Here is an 11820-nt window from a genome sequence, read left to right on the forward strand (position 1 = left end):
AGGGGTTAGGCAAAGAGCAAAATGGGAAGAAAGGATGAACAAACAGTGCCAATTATTTTTTCAGCTCATTTTGGATTCTTTCCATCCCCACCTGAGTGTCTAGCTCTATCCCTTGCAGCTTCTAGCATTTTTCCCCACCACCATGCATGAATTTTTATCACTCCTGCCATTTGGTTTCTTAAGTTCTCCTTGTCCGGTGAAAACTTTCTGTCTCTCCAAGAAACAAAGTCTCAGTGAACTATTTCAGAAGAGATGCCAAGAGCCTATCTTTCTGCTGATGGGCAAAGCCCAAGAAACTGCCTAATTGTGGTCCTGATGCCCTATATGAGAGTCTATTCCATGCATTAACTGATACTTTATGGCATTAAAGACAACATAGGTTTTTAAAAAAGCTCCTGATGCCAAATCTCAGGTGACATCTTTAATTCCAACTGCCAAAATTTGTGCTTACTCATCCATTGTTATTCCCTGTCACACGTTTTTCTGAATGGGAAATCAAAAAGCTGAACATATTTTAACCTAAATAATCATGCATTGACATCAACAGCAGCAACTGCTCTAAATCACTCACTTGTTTTGTATTTTAGGAGGAAGTGTGATTTTTTGCCCTGTCTTACAGCTGGTGCCCTTCCCAGGCAGAGGAACCAGCATGGGAGTCAGGCAAGGCTGGGGTCGGTGCTGGGCAGGCAGGAGCAGATGGCAGGCAGACCAGGAGGGAAGAGCTCCGAGTGATTTTTCCATAGAGGGACAGCCTTGAATCAGAGGTAGAAAAACTTACCTAAGCGTATAATGACATACTACTAGTATATACTTACAGTATTGTAATGGGTAATAGGGTAATGTATTTATATAATAAATATAATAACCACCTAAGCTTTGAGGAATACATTAGCAGTAACTACAGGGTTTTCACACTGCGTTCTCTGAGTCAGCCCAAGGTCCTCCCTGGGCAGCTCTGGGGCTGGTCCAGCTCAGGCTGCAGCCAGCAGCACCGAAGGGGAAGATGTAGAGAGTCTCCCTTCAGGTCACCTTGAGTTTCCCAGCTTGACGACTGCTCAGCTCTCCTGCAGAGAGTATCTATGGGGCAGCTAGGCACAAACACAGATTTTAGATCTATCGGGGAAATACCTAATCCTGCCATCACTGCACTCCTGCCTGCCACATGGCTTCAGTGGGTCTCCTTTGCCAGAGCCCCTCCTGCCACCAGGACGCTGGCAGCAGCTGACAGACTCCCCAGGGTTTAGAAACCCCGAATACCCACGGTAAGGAAGCTATTCCCAGCTGAGAGTCTAGCAGGTCCTGTGGTGCTGGACACCAGCACTTCGTACCAGACACCACACTCTGCTAGGTGGAGCACACCCTACAGATGAACACCAGCACTTGTTGGAACACAGCCACATGTGTGAAGCTTTTGTCCTCATCCCTACCAGAACATGAACTTGGACAAACCCAGGCACTGGGAAAAGCTCAGCCCTGAACTTTGCAGCTCATTTCCACCCGGGTTGTCAATGTAGAGCTCCTCTGCACTCCAGAGGCACTCACGCACTCACCTAGAGGCCAGCCCTTACCTTTGAGTCAGCCCACGAGCACTCCCACGCTTGAGGGCAAACAGCACAAGGGCAGGACAGACTCACTGGCCCAGAGCCCCTGCACAACCTGCCTGCTCTCCCACCCTTCTTAGGCTGGGATTATATCCAGGCCTGGAAGGTTGTTCTTAGTTTCCACCAGTACAAATCAGAAGACATTGAGCCTCACCACCTGACAGGACCCTCATCAGCACAATCTTTGATAAGCCAGCACTGAAGAGCAGCATTTTTAAGATGTGTACAGCAGAAAAGCCGCCGCTGACTCCCAAATAAGGATGCTCATCAATGTGCAGAGCTGCAAGGCCACACCGTCCCACACGCAGCTGCTGCCACCAGCCCCAGGGCTCACTGCAGGCTCTGTGCACATCTCGAAGGAGCCGCAGCTAATCCTACCCCCTGCACCAGCATCTGCCAGAAGCACGGCCCCCGCTCCCCTCCAGCAGCAGGCTAGCGCAGCCCTGCTCCACTGGGATCATCACAGTGTCAGTGAGGGGGAACAAGTAGGCAACAATCATTTTTCCTGCAACAAAACAATGTTTTACATACGTTTGTTCTTATAACATAATAGCAGATTTTTATGATCCCTATTCAGTTACAGCAGCTTCTTTTAATTAGTTTTAATAGTCTCAAATTTTCTGTGTGTAGTCTATTAGCCCTTCCTAATCCCAGCACTATTTTTCCATTACTTTACACTTGGATTCTACAGCAGAAGTGTGATGTTAAATATCTACAACTAAAATACCCCCAGAAAGTATCAGTTCCCAATTTCAAAAACTAGATGTTCCAGTGAATGCTTTGGTTAAAATTATATTTTAATAAAAATCTTGCAGGAAAATATCTTTTTGGAGTAGCTCTTCCTGCAGTTATTGCTTGTATCACTGTCAGCATGCCCACATCCAGTTCTCTCGGCACAGGTTGGCTTCAAGCAAAGCACTAGTTTATAGCAAAGATCCTGCAATGCTGAACAAGATAAAAGGCCAGAAACGGAAAGATGATGAAGTAAAACAGCGAAAAGGAAAAACTTCTCCTTCCCACCACCACAAGTTGCTGACAGAAGAGCTCATTACCCAGCAAGACCACAGGGTGCTGGTGAGGAATGAAGAGGCAGCAGCGAGATTCAGCAGCCGTGTTCTACTCCTCAGATGAACCCGCAGCTCCTCCAGCCCTGCTGGGACCTGTCCCCACATCGCTCAGCAGGGAAGAGTGGAGAAGCTCCAAGGACCAACAGCACAGGGAGGCCAGGGTAAAAGGCAGCTCTGGTCTTCAATTATTCCGAGCATGAGGGGCGCACATACCCTCAGTGGTAGGAAAAGACACACAGACTAAAGCTGTGGCAGAAGATGATACCCCTGAGCAGCTCTCCCTCTCCCTGGGTCCCTTGGGAGACAATTGCAGCTCCCAAGTCCTTCCTGTCCCATCTCCTCACTCCCAATTCAGTGGTGCCACCTACTGCCACCAGCCCTGGCATGGGACAGACCAGGTCTCTGCAAAGCGATGCTTCATTTGCATCCTCTTGGGCAAACTGGCTTCTCCCTGGGGTGCAGCCCATGTCGGTGGTTAGCGTGGGTCTTCTGCAGACAGCCCACGGTGGGATGGGGTTTATCACCCACTGTCACGCTGGGGGTCAACCGAGGGAGCCATCAGGAGCAAAATTCCTCCTGAGCTTTGGTGTCCAGGCTTTCAGTGACATGTTCTGGAGCAGGCAGCTGTGGAGGTGCTCCTGCTCACTGCAGCCTGACTTCCCATCACCTGCCTTCACCGTGCTTTTCCCAGGGGAGGAGAAAGGGATCACGTCCCATCCCTACAACTCAGCCAAGCTTCCTCCCCACAGACCCCACACTCCCAGGAGGGCTGACCACTACTCACAGCCCTCCAGAAGGATCACAACTCGGGAGTAGCCAGAAATCAGATCAGACACAAGCAACAGGATAAAATTCTACCTTACAGGCCTGAAAACCTGCGGAATGTAATTTAGCTGTCAGACCTCCCTGAATCAGAGATTTAACATCTCTAACATGGACTGCAGGGCTGGAATTTCAGGGTCACTGCAGACATGCTGGGCCAAAAGGGGATGAGTTCATGGTGACACCAGCAGAGCAGAGAATCTCCAAGGGGCCCATCCCTGGGAAGTCCACGTGTGACAAACAGAGTCATCCACCCAGCTGACTGCAGCAGTGGAGCCACATGAATAACGACACAGTTGCTCCAGGACTGCAAACATCAATCTTGGATGCATTAGTCAAGATCCCAACCATCGAAGTCTGCACAGAGCACCGGGTGCACAAGCAAGCCCAAAAACTTTGGTGCTTTGCGTGAGCAAGACCCTGTGCAGAGACCCACCAGATTTCAGAGTTTCCCTGTGCAGGCAGGGGCGAAATCCTGCAAAACAGGAGGCAGAGTGAAACCTCCGCCCCACCACGACCAGAGTCATGGCCCACTAATGCTGCTGTAAGGGCAGGATGCAAGAAACAAGTTAAGATGAGGCAGCCTGCTTCTCCTGAAAGCTGTGCTATGTGACACAGGCTGGTTTAGGCATAAGTTACTGCTCTATGCCCCGCTGAGCAGATATTTTGCTCTGGTCTCATTGTGCTACGAGCTGGAGCTCGAAGGCCAAGGGCAGAAGAAAGGAGACTGCTGCCTTGCTGAGCTTTTCATCTGCCATACAAAAGTACAATAAAACTGTCACTGCTACCAGGGCTGTCCCTCCAGGATGGTACTTCAGTCCAAGAAATTAAGGATAATTTTAACAGACATTTGTTTAAAGGGATACAGTATTTAAAAGTGTTTTTTTTCTGAATGTAATGAGACTGCGTCCACTGGGAAAATATTCATGTGAGAATACAGCCAAAATGTTCTTACTATTCCAAAGTGCGACCATGCACACATCCAGGTAATTTCAGCTAAATTAGGTTGAATTGATCTCGGCCTCATTTCCTCTACATGGAGGTGAGGATCAAATTTTACTGTCAGCATTATTTAGGAGAACTGGTCACTTGATTGTGCATTCATTCAAGGGTTCCCCTGGGTTTCTGGAAAATCAACCCAGTCTCTGCTTTCCAGGGGTGCACATGACCTGAAAAGGAATCACTTAATTTCATAGCCTTGAGATACAAAAGGGCAATTTCAGTTTTTGGCAAGAGAATGAAGTTGGATCTGAAAGATGAGGTGCTCATCTAACCCAAAGTCCTGGCCAACCAGCACAGTGTTGTCAGCGCAGAGATCAATGCCCAGGCTGCTTTTTGGATCTCTTAATAATTGGATTTGATCAATGCTTTGAGAGGCTGTTCATGGCTCCAGCACACCTCATCTCAGCAAGGTTTCCTGGTGACGGCAGCCACGCAGGCTTTGCAAGGGGCTGGGTAGTGACATAATGAACTACTGTAAAGTGAATTTGAATGTTCAATTCTTTATTTGGATGTGTTCTCATATTTTCCCTGTCATCTCCTTTAAGCACTATTTCTGTTCAACAACACCAAATTCATTGAGCAGTGCAGGCAGACTGCAAGGACACAGTGCCCAGATGAACTGGCACACAGGGAGCACAAGGAAGCCATGTGAGCCGGTTAGAGTGCTCGTGCAGGTCTGCGCTCAGGCAAACAGCAACCTGAGCAAGGCAGAAAACATCCCATTGCTGCTGCAGCTCCCAGCACCACCCCCCGAACCCCCCGCCACATCTGCTGTCTCTGCGTTACCACCTCTCCAGGATTAGTCACCACAACTCAGCATCACACCACAGCAAGACTAGACACCAGGATGCTCCCGACATGTGTTTGGGGCTAGAGAGGGGGGAACAGACCTGTCAACTCCACCTACAGAAGGGCCAGGAGTACTTCTAGGGACAAGTGGATGTCATGGCACAGCATGCTCCTGACCTCGCTAGAGACAGGCTTCGCCCAAATCACACACAGCACATCCACAGTGTGCTCCCTGAGCAGACACCTTTCTCTCTGCCTCCCTGGAGCATCGTCAGGCTGCAGATATTCCCGAGCAAGGCTGTACCAAAAGCAGGGATGATTTCAGCGTGCAGGGAGGAAGGTGTCCCCTGCTCTCCAAGCCAAGGGAGCGCCTGGCTGCCAGGGCAGGCCGAAGGCAGCAAGGACAGGACAGTCCATGCACCCCTTCCTAGACCAGAGCCAGCTTTACCTGGCCATGCTGCAGTCTTAGTCCATAAGCGTTAAACACAACAGGATGGTATATTCCCCAGGACGCAGCAGTTCAATGGTACTCCTGCAGAGCCGGTGTCCCCTCTCCCACCATGGCCATGGGACAGGAGGTGACACTCACCATCCCCTCTGCAGCCCGCCCACCCGCAGTCCCGTCCCTTCCCTTGCACCCACAGCATCTCCTCGCTGCAGACTTCACAGCAAAACCACCCTCGTTGCTTAAAGTTTAACGAGTTCTTTTGTTATTTAAATAGCCCTTCCCCTTTGGACAGCAAACCCTCTCAAGGGTGCGTTGGTAACCCCTCTGCCTGCTGCCAGGCAGGGTCACTTTTCCCAGACCCTCCTCAGCCAAGCCGTGAGGTCAGGGCTGGGGAGATACAGAGCATTTACAACCTTGCACACGACTGCCCGTCCCTGTGCTCCAGCACAACAGCGTAGGCTCTGGGCAAGACTCTGGGGATTAACAGGTACCTGCTTGCTTATGCTAAAGCCAGCAGCAACTCTCACTGCAGCCACAAAATTCCTGCTAGCCAAAGCTGCAGAAACATTACATAGCAGTACTAAAGCACTGATGGCTTTACCTGTGCGCTCACTGAGACTGAGGCAAGAAGCAGAGTCTCCAGCCTTTATCAAAAAAAGCTCAGTTTCAGCTCAGTTTCCCAGGATCATTCTTTGGCAGCTCCTAAATAATTATTTGATTTATTTGTCAAGTGCTTTGAAAGTATGAAACCTTTCAGAGGAAGGGGAATAGAAGAAGGGTATCAGTTTTAAACAAAGAAGGTAAGAAGCAAACTTACACATCTTGATTCCAACAGTCTCAGAATTGTGAACAGCTGATGCTGCACCAAAGCTTTCATGGGGGGCCCGGTGCAACGCTGGGCGCTCAGCCCAGGGCACATCCCCAAAGCAATGCCCCTGCTGTCAAGGGGGATGCTCTCCACCACTCACAAATTCTTTGTGAGCTTTGCTCCCTGGCACAAATACGTCAGACCACATCAGAGGGAAACCGAGTTTCCCAAGCCATGCAGAAGCAGTAGCAGGTTCAGAGCGGGGCAGCAGAGGGGCACCCTGCACCTCCCACACGGCCAACAGCGAGGAGGCTCTGAGCCGCTCACGCACAGCTCCCACAAGTAACGGCAGGTAAGTACTAACAGCACACACGTGGATGTACCTTCCTCCCCTTCTCCAAGCACTGATGAAATCAAACCACCTCCTCCCCACATAAGTGCCTACTTCCCTTGCCTGAAGCATTTGCAGAAATGGAGCCCAGGCAGTGGCAGGGCACGGCGAGGGCCAGCTGCTCCCTCAGGACCCAAGCACGGTAAGAGCCGGCCGGGCAGGGGGACCAGCCCACAGTACCTGAGCACGGTGAGCAGGGCAGGCACGGAGACCACGGCCGAGTTCCAGCAAGAGTTGAGATCACCAGGCAAGTTCACAACGATGAAGCAGCTCCTTGGCCAGGCAGGGCATGGCTGTGGCTGAGCTGGAGACTACCACTCTTACAACATAGCTCAGGAAGAGGCTACAGCCCCTGGGCTGAGCTTAAATAGAGCTCCCAGCCCACAGCTGGGGGACAGGGAGGCCTCAGGTGAGGCTGGTTGGGTCCAGTTAAGACCTATTAGTGGGCTCAGGCCCTGGCAAGCGGCTGGCAGGAGAGGCAGCCTTCCCCCAGGCTGCAGGTGGTACCTGACCCTTATTGTTCCCCAGTGGCTGCAAAGCTGGAGAAATGTCTCCTGGGGAAGGTCCATGCAACAGGATCTTGCCACCTCTCCAATATGAGCAGGCGGGCAGAAGATTTAAAGAAGTCAGGAAAGAAAAGCTAGAACACAAGAAACATCCCTCCATGAGACAAATCATCTAGGCGAGGATGGCTCCCTTGCCAACAAAACAGCTCATCACAGCTTGACACGAAGACTCCGCTGCGGCCAGCCCTAAAAGCCCTGGGACATCAAAAGCCCTACCACTATCTCAAGAAATACTCACAACATAAATCACATTTAGACAGAAGGAGGGCTGGCAATGCCAAAACACAGCCACACAGTGGGGCAAGGGGCTGACTGAAGCCCCCGTGCTGATGGCACGTGGCATCGCTGCTCCTACATCCCAGGACGCGGGCTGCAGCAGTGATGTCCACATCAGCTCGCCGTAAGTCTGTGGTGGGTCACAGCTCATCTGCAAAAGCAGGTGGATCAAGTGGAGTGACCAGAAAGGTGGAAGATCTGCAGGCTGGCTCCTGCTAGGCATTCTCCTGTTGGACTGTTAGGGATAGATACTGAAGCCAGGGAAAATCTGTGCAGGTTGTTGTGGGGAAAACCAAAAACATTGCAATTCAACTGGGAAACCGTGGGGGAAAGCATGGGGAGGAGGGAACTGTCTCTACAACCTCTCCTCCATGCACACATTTAGCTTTCGGTGGCATCGCAGCACCATCTGTTGGGAACACATTAAAATTGGCCAGCCTGCGCTTCACGTTCTCGGCTGGTGCTGACAGACACCGACCGTGTCACCCTGGCACGCACAAGCAGGCACTTTGGGGACACCTCACCTCCCCCCGGTGGTTACCAACCACAAGCCGGTAAACCTGTGTTTCCCCAGGGAAGGCAACCGCCTGAAACTCCACCAAGTCTGACATCCACCCCACACCTCGGTCCTCCTTCCCCCTGCTGAGCCTGGTGACTGCATCAATACGAAGACATAAACGCGGTCCTCAGCAGTGAACTGCAAAACTAAGGAGTTTGATGAAGAAGAGCTGTGTCAGGGAGGTCACTACACCCCGAGCCCACGCTGCAAGCTCCACAGACAGCATGGCTCATTGGAAACTGCACAGCAGACAAAGATATATTTGCTCTAGGCACAAAATTTAGCTCTTTGTGACCCTTTGGTTGGTCACAGCGCTGGACTTTATACCTGGAAATGTTGAAATATGTTAAACACATGAAGTATACATGCATTACGGCTTTCTCATGGGAGAACTCTGATTTCTTGCCTGCAACGCTAGGGCAGGCCAAGTGGCACAAACCTCCATCCTCTCTCCCTTCCCGCCAGCAGGCACAGTGCCATTACACCAGGGAGGCAGTGGTGATGCCACAGCAAGAGTGTCACCTACAGAGAAAAGGGAGCATGCTCTAGTGGTGAAGGCCTCCTTCTGTGCCGAGAAGAGTCCACGTTTGAATTTGGCCTGATCACCTTCTGCCTGCCCACACAATTCTGAACTTCATTTTCACTGAGAAAAACCTTTCTCAATCCCATGTACCAGCTTCAGGGATTTCAGAGCTGTGGGTCCTACCCCAGGGACTGAGCTGCCGCAGATGGAGCACACGTGTCACTGGAAAAAAAAGTCACGTGCCATGCCTGCGTGGGTCCTCCCCGGGCCGTGCACACGCCGCATCATTAAACAAGCACTAGTGCTTCTCCCCCCTCCCACTGCTGCAGTGGCAGAACTTGCCATGCCATGCCTCCTGCAGCTCGGTGAAGACATCTCTGTTAAAAATGTAACTAAAGAAACAGCTTTCCAAAAATTGCATCTTATTAACTGAGATGCTTCATGGCCTCATTCCTCCCCAGTGCTTCCAGAGGCACTTCCATATGGTTGCCGATGGCCATCCAATGCAGGGGCTGCAGCAGGAGGATTCCCGCTTCACTTGCTCAAAGTCAGCAGCACCTGGGGATTACTGGACAGGCCTAACCACGATGAACCTGGTGACCCTTCTTCCACTTCATTCCCGACACCTGCGGTGACACAGGCTCCACTGCTGCAAACAGACTCCTTCTCTGCGTTCATTCACTGCCTTCCTTTCCAGTATTACCATTTTACATAATTGGCCATGTCAAAAGAGCCCTTATATAACCACAGCCACCCCAGGCACATGTCTTGAAACACATGCATGCCTCCCCTCTCTGTCAACTGCAATATTTTGCACATGGATGGATTCAACCCTTCTCCAGGAAATATTAAAAATAAAGAAAACATGCTTGCAAGCATCAGGGACTCACTGAGCTTGGCCTAACAGTTTTTCGTGGCTCTCATGGACAGTATCTGTATATTGCAGCTCAAAGAGACATGGAAACAACACTTGCCAGTGAGAAAATAATAACTTGCTTTTTTCGTAGTCACCTCCTCTGCATTCAAGCAGAACAAGTTCTCTTAATGAAAAAGTATTTTTTTAATCTTTGCAAGTGCACAGATCTGTGTACAAGCTATCCATACAGAGCAAGGACCTCTACAGAGGCTAGAAACACTTAGGACAAAGTCATTTTAATCATCTAAGTGATTCCATTGATTTTCCTGGGATACTTGCATATCTAAATAAATCTGAACATTTGCATGACTGCTGCCCAAAAGTTTACTGGCTAAAAGCATTGGCACAATAACTTCCTGTGAGATCAGCTCTGTCGTTGGCACAGGGACCATTTGGGCTTGCTCACCACCCTGCTTGCACGGATCATTTGCAAGGGGCAGAGTATCACTCAAGGCAAAACAGGCTGTAGCCTGTTCTGCAGTGGTGAAGTCAGGGAGCACTTTGGCACTGACTTCAGGGAAGCAAGATCAGGGCACAGATAACTAAGGTCACGATTTGTTTGCAAAGTGAAGAGCCACTTATTCCACCTGACATTAGTCACTGCAATCTTACTTCACTCTGACAGCAAGACTTTGTAGTTTCTTTTTCTCTTCATCTCCTTACTCTGCTACCGCTTCCCACACATCCTAGGCAGGTGTCTCTTTCACCCCTACCATCAGTAATGGCAAAGCTACTAACTCCAGGTACATGCTAAAACCAGCTGGGATCCGATCACATCTTTTAAGCTGATTTTGGCCTCATACATGTTCCTGAATGCTGAAGGCAACCAGTTGTCTCCTCCTTTTTATAGTCAGCATTTTATTTTACAAGGCTCATTACAACAGCCCTTCAATGCCCACGTAGACTGCTAAAGTGTTGTCTGGCCTGAACATCTTCCTAATTTATGTGACGATGTCAAAGCCTTGGAGTTGTGAGGCTGTGCTGACATCAGTCCAGCTAACGAAGGTCTTTTTGGAAGGAAATTGTTTTACTTTTCTCTTGGGCTATGATCACAGATTGTGCTGGGGTTATTGATGGTGGCCATGGAGTCACCAGAGAGAGGCCAGTCATTTACTAATAATTTACTTGCATGAATGTCTTTTCCAGTCTAGCAACTCACCCAGCACAGAAATGATAGTGGCTTTCTCCTGCCTGGATTTAGGTAGAGCTGGGCTTTGGCCAGGCCTGGACATCAGCTCAGTGTCAGCCCCTGGACATGACTCCCGCTTGGCCAGCAGCGAGGCTGGTCACACTATCCGGGCGGATGGAGGTAGCCGGCACTTACACCAGCAGAAATGCCAGGAGAGCAGAGAATCTGGAGACAGGAGATGCACTGTTCTGTGCAGAGATGTTTTGTTTTGCTATTTTTACTTTTTAAACTAAAGGATGTGATTTGAGTAGAACTAAGTCAAAATATTTAATTTAAATTGTCCATGCTAGAAAAGTCACCACATTTGGGCACAACTGTTCTGTTCCTGGTGGAAAAATTCAGCCAGCCATGTGTTCAGCAGCCCTACCTTGGACACACGGATACCCGGGTTGGCACCTGTGGCTGATCCCTGGCTCCTGACCGTGCAGACATCACAATAAACCACTTTTGGGGGTCATAAATGGCTGAGGGGAGGAACGCCTAATCCCAGCACTGGCTCTGACAGAAACCACACCACTCAGTATTTTGACAGAAAGTTTTCAGCCAGCTCTAATGAAAAATCAGCAATCCCCACAAGCCACACTTGGCTGTCATCTCCCCACCCCCTCCCAGCTTTTTTTTCTCAGGAGAGCTCACTGTCTTACAAGCATTAATTAATTAAGCTTCTCACACACTTCAAATGCTTGCTGTGAGGTAAGTAAGAGATTTCTGGATCACTTCCCTCACAGCTGAAGCGCAGTCAGCCGTCCGAGAGGAGAACAGCGGCCGCACAGCAGCTGCAGAAATGCTCCAGGCAGGAGGCGGCCGCCGGGTACCGTCTGCTCCTGCTGCAGCAACCCCAAACACCCCACCGAAGCCACGGC

Source organism: Cariama cristata, unplaced genomic scaffold (genome assembly GCF_000690535.1).
Source record: "Cariama cristata isolate BGI_N322 unplaced genomic scaffold, ASM69053v1 scaffold10688, whole genome shotgun sequence".
Classification (NCBI taxonomy): Eukaryota; Metazoa; Chordata; class Aves; order Cariamiformes; family Cariamidae; genus Cariama; species Cariama cristata.